Genomic DNA, 6,048 nt, shown 5'->3' with positions numbered 1-6,048 from the left:
TGCTACGGAGCCTCTTCACTTATCTGAGCAAATACATGCGCCAGCGAGGTCAATTTAGGTTACTTCAACAGGTAATAGGTATAAAACGCCAACCCGGATCAATTTTGGGGGGAGGGGCAGAAATAAACACCGGATAGCTTCAGGAGGCCTTATTATGATGACAATCAAGGGGGAACCCCCCCTCCAAAACTCAACCCTCTCCCCAACTCTAGCAATGGAACTGTCCTTATTTATGTGTCTGTCACTCTTAGGGGGTGTTATGATTAGCGGGGGGGGGGAGAGAGAAAGAGAGCAAACCCCTCTTTTAAAACACAGAGAGAGAGACTGAGGGAAAGAACATAAGGGAGCCTAGAGTATCTTAGATGGCTATGAATGCCATTTCTATGTATTATTGTGTGTGTGTGCCTTTTAAACAAATAAAGATTGTAGAAATAATATGCTTATATTTTCTTTTTGTCTTCGGACCAATGGTGAATCTTCCCATCTGAAAATAACTGGATGGCTTCACTTGAAGGAAATAACTATACCCTGCCCACAGGAAATGTCTCCTCCAAGTAGTTGGGAAAGTGGGGCGGAGGGAGGCGGAAGGTCCACAGGATATGGAGGGTTTTTTTGGTGTGGCAAAATGTAGGATCTATCTTCCTACCCCCGTCGCTTTTACCAAATGGTGGGTAATTGTTCGCATGTCTTATGCATGTAGTCGTATGTAGTATCCATGTATTGCAAACATCTCTCCTGCCCCCCCCCCGCCCATGTACTTTCTTCACTCCAGAGTGACCATTGGCTGAATACTTTCCTTTGGGAGGCTGCACATTCTTTTTTACGACTGTGTTAAAGAACCCAGGCTATTAAACAGAAGCACAAAACCAGCAGCTTTCCCCTTCTTCTAAACTTTGCAAATTAATATTTCCTGGGCTGGTTTCTTTCTTTCTTTGCGAGGCTGGCGGTGGGGGGGTGGGGGTGCGGGAGCTTCTTAAATAAGACAAGAATCAGGCACACTTCTATAAATTAGCTGTTCCCATGGCCCTTTCATAAACTCATCAGCAAACCCCTTCTCCCCTCTCAAAATCTCTTACTGGGTTTCTCTTTCTCCCTCCCCCTCCCTTTCCCCAGAAAATGGCAAGTAAATGAATTTCAGAGGGTGGAGGGAACCAGAATTGAGGAAATCCCAACTGTTCTAATGCGTACAAAACCATAAAACACTCTTGGAAACAAATCCATGGACATATTTTGCCTGCCCCCACCTTTGTTAACTTATATAGCCTTACTTCTTACTTTCCTTTGTCTAATTTCAACAACAAAAGTCTGTCCCCAGGTTGTAATTTCTCCCCTCTCCCAACAAAGGAGGAGGGCAAGACTTAACCAAGGCTTACCAAATAAAATAAATAGATTCTTTCTTTCTTTCCAACACATGTAACAACTGAATGGGTTAGACCTTTGCTTAATTGGCAGATACGGCTCAGAGTCAATAGGATTCTTGCTCAAGGACAGTGATCAATATTGCTTCCGAGTTTTAAAATTCCAGTGGCCAAACCTTCCCCTTACTGAAATGTGTTCAGTGTCAGGATATGTAAATTCAGGTTTTACCGTACATGTTCTTGAACATTTTTAAGCAGCTGATGGGAAGGCAGAAAGTTGGTGGAATGTTTTCCAACATCATCCACCATGCAGATCATTAAAAAAAATATTAAGAATAATTAAAAAATAGCATTTGCAACTGAACCAGGGCATAAAGGAAGAAAATAGAGATGTTTGTGATGTTCTGAGAGTCAACAGAGGAAAATGCAGAGAAGAGATCGATAATCTTCACGTAGAAAGGTATTTTGATACAATTCCGCTAGATACAGTTTTTTTATTGGAAGAAAAACATCATTTTATCATATAAGATGCATAGAAAACGCCAAGCTTCTTGTTCATGGTGGAGTTTTACATGTATATGTGTGTGTGCGTGTGAAGTACAATATTTCATAACTAGGTTGGTATAACCGATTGTGTTGTCCATTGTGGTTCTTATCTTTATTTTCAAAACGTACTGTTCTTATTCCATACACAAAGCTTCTGCTACTTAAAATGTGATCGCTTTTCTTAATTCAACTGTATCTTGACTTTAATAAAGAAAAACACATAAAATAGATTTTTCTGGCAGAGGATTGATATATTTGACAAGCTGTCGATGAACTGAATATTCCTTTTTTCACTGCATATATGTATTGCGTCTATGAGTGTGGAGAGCTATGCAAATCCATTTTCAACATTTATTTTATCTAAAAGGTTCAGTTAAATAAGAAAAAGCGTGTTTCTGCTCCAACGCAGAATTGACATTATTTTGCAAACCATAGCCGGGAGTCTCAGGTGAGAGGCGTTGTATATACTTATTTCTTGAGGTCTGTTTTTCTTACAATCTCTGAGAGGCCTAAAGGTGCGAACTGCAGGCTTTGTAAGTAAATCAGCTAATCGCTTCTAAGATTGAGCAACAGCGCCATCTTGCGCCAGCTCTCCCCAAGGCACGCGTCTTCAAAACATAACCTTTCAGTTACAAAAAAAACAACAAAACAAAAACAAAACAGAAATGGAGGAAGATCTCCCATCATCAATCACCGCGCTCTTTTTACAACCCCCCCCCCATTCCCCTCCAGTACCACGCATTCACTTATGTCCAAAAGGAAACAAAAACGAAACAAAATCTGATTTTACATAATGTGGGGTGAATAAAAACATATCTAATGTGATGATCAAGATCTGCATCCATCATTCAGTCAATAAGGGACCGAAATCAGATTTTGGTGGTTTTATATACATAATCGTGTGTGTGTGTTGTAATAATGGCAGGACATTTCCCCATTTTTCATGTTCCCCCCTCCCTCCACAAACCCTAAAAATACCCATCACCATAACAACGACAACAGTGCACACACATGCGCGTGCACATGGACACACAGTCCGTACGCAAGCAAAATGCAGCAGCTTCTATCATCTCTCCTGCTCACCTCCCCCACCTCACGCCGCTCCCTGTTTTAAAAGGCACCCCCCCCCGCTTGCCCCCTATCTCTCCTTCCTCTGCCAAGGAAAGGGGGGGGGCTATAATGGGGTGTGTGTATGTGTGTGTGCGCGTCTGTTGTTTGTTGCTGGTAGACAAAACATTCCAATAATCCGGTTTCAAAGAGAAGAGCACCCACCTTATTTAAACCATAAAACAATTAAGGCCAGACGTCTAGCCGGTTCTGTGGTCCTGTTTTGTTCAATTCTATTCAGTGCGCCCAGCAGTGAGACAAACAGAGCTGTAAAACTGGCATTTTTGGGCTGCGGAAATGTACCTATGGGTTGCTTTCAAAGCTGCTGTATCCTGTCCTTTTTGTGTCGACTACAAAGGAGACGTTTTTTAAGCTGAAGATGAGAGCCCTTTCTGTTTCACACACATATACATTACAGGATAGATAGATAGATAGATAGATAGATAGATAGATAGATAGATGATAGACAGAGTGTGCATAAACACAAAAATATGAAGAATTCACAGACAAAAGGCATCTGCAGGAAAAAGGTGGTGTTTCTGGAATCTTGTCTTTGTTTAGAAAATAATGCGCTAACCACGCCTGGCGAAGCGACTCTTTTGGACTGGAAGCCTGGACAGAATTTGAAACACAAGTGAACGATTTGATCTTCTCCACTGCTAAGGCTACAATCCTATGCACTTTTACTTGAGAGCAAGCGCCATTGTGTTCAGTGGGAGCTGACTTTTGAGTAAACTTGCAAAGAGCAGGACTCTATCTGACTCTGAAATGTGTGTGTGTGTGTGTGTGTGTGTGTGTTTACACACATACATATATCACACACACACACACAAACACACACACCAAGCATCATCCTGGATTTTTGGCAGAAGACTTGCACATGAACTATAACTGTATTCTTCCATGAAAACCGCACACAAAGCAAGTCAGAAGAAAGCAATGGGAGGCGGGGAGGGGGAGAGAGGAGAACAACAGTCTTATGGAGACAAAGGAAGCATAACTTACATTCTTTTCGTCCCCATTAGCTCCAATGGGAGTTCAGCCCTGCTGAAGTCTGTCAGGGTAGGGGTGGGGTGAGGGAGGGAGGGAGAGGTGGGAGAGGGAGAGAGAAAGGTGAAAGAGACTGCATCTTTAGTAATCTTGAAAATGAGGTCTGGTGGAACTGGAAGGTTCTACAAGCATGGTGAAGGATCAAAGTTAATAAAACGGCCTCTCGGTGGGCCGCAAGTCTGTCACCGAGGTGGTGGTAGACAGAGAGAGAGAAATGAAGAGAGAGCGAGAGAGAGATTATGGAGATTGTTTCCTTTTTGTTCTCCCTCACCACAGACGCACAAATCTAAAAAACAATTGCCATAGTAGTTATCGTTATTATTATCATGATTACTGCTCGGGAAGTTTAAAAAGTGGGGAAATAATAAACGGTCATCACTGGGTGGAAGGCTGGCTTTTAGCAATGTTCTTGCTCCTCCTGAATGTCTGCCCCCCCCCCACCTCCCCCCCCGGCTGTACCTTGAAGAACATCAGCGGATGAAGGCTAAAACAGATTCTGTTAGCGATTCTCTTCCGCCAATCAGGGGTGTGTGTGTGTGTGTGTGTAAAAGCTCCTTTCGCCTTCGTAGGCAAGCAAGCAGGCAAATAAATAAATAAATAAATATATAAAGCCACAAACCGGTATCTAATGAAACGAAAAGGCAGAAGCTTTGCGAAAGAAATGTTTTATGACATCAGCGGGTATAATGGCTTCCAGATTTGTATTTATTTATTTATTCGTTCGTTCGTTCCTTGAGAAGGTTGGATCCGGCTGGGCAAACCCCAAGCCGCGATTTCCCTACCCGGCCTCTCCCCCCCCCCCCAGCTCCCCAACGATCTGTTTATCATTAGAAAGATTAAAACAGTGCTGGACTCATTTCATTAAAGAAAGGGACCTCATAACAAGTTGTTATGCTGAGACATCTCCTGCCTCCTCATTTGTTATCCCTTGGTCTTTCAATTTAGCAAGCTTTGGAAAGGACCTTCGGAAACATCCATTCGTAGGGAAGGATAAAATGGACCCTTAAAAAAAAAAAAAAAAAGGAAAACGAAAATCCCTTGCCTCCCCCGCCTCCATCCACCTCGTGTCACTTAACTCGTCCTTACGCAGTGCAAACAATCTGATTTTTTAACACTCACAGATTTGCCTTCTGCTAGCCTGTGGAAGGGAAGGAAAGCGTTTTGTCCACAAACTTGTTTCTTTACAGAGGGGCTGGAAGGAGACTCTTCCAGTCCTCAACTGCACTTCCTTAATCCCCCTTAAAAAACAAGCAAACAAAAAAAACTTCTTTTGGCGTAAACTATTACCATCTCCCAATTTCCATCCTTTCCCATCTGCACAAATGCGAACAAAGCATTGACTGTTGTTTTCTTGATACATTACACCCGAAAGTAATAGGATGACTGGGCCCCCAAGCAACACAGTAACGTATTTTTGGCACTTAATTGATAATCCCAAAGACTTCTAATAGTCTTGTCTCGGATAGATAACAAAAGGTAAGACTGTTGCATGAGCAAATGCTGCTCACACGTATTTAATCTCGTACGTATAGTTTGATTGCCCGAGGCCATAAATTAGTACAATTAATTACCCTAGACTAAAATGAGCAGTACACACTCACCCTTACCCAAATGTCTCTTTTTATGAGCCTACCACTATATAGACATACAGATATAGATATATGGAACTGGGGGGCGGGAGGGAAGAGAGAGAGAGAAAGAGATGGGGGGGGAGTATGTTGTGAGCGGAAGCTCTATTATTTTACTATCCTATCGGACTTCCTGAAAGAGGGCATTTTTCCAACAGTTTTTTCTCTCTCTCTCTCTAAGAGACTGTTAATTCCAGGGGCGTATTTTCCGAAGTTATGTCTTTGAGAATCCAAGGCAAAGGTTTTCTCTACCTCCCACCCCAGCAATCCATGTGGAAGTTTGGGGTGGGTGGGTAGGGTGTGATTTCTCCAAGAGAGTTTAAAAGATAATCATAATAATAAAAAAAAGACACCTCGAC

This window comes from Podarcis tiliguerta, assembly GCF_965153285.1.
Source record: "Podarcis tiliguerta genome assembly, chromosome: 2".
NCBI lineage: Eukaryota > Metazoa > Chordata > Lepidosauria > Squamata > Lacertidae > Podarcis > Podarcis tiliguerta.
This window is presented reverse-complemented; position numbering follows the sequence as displayed.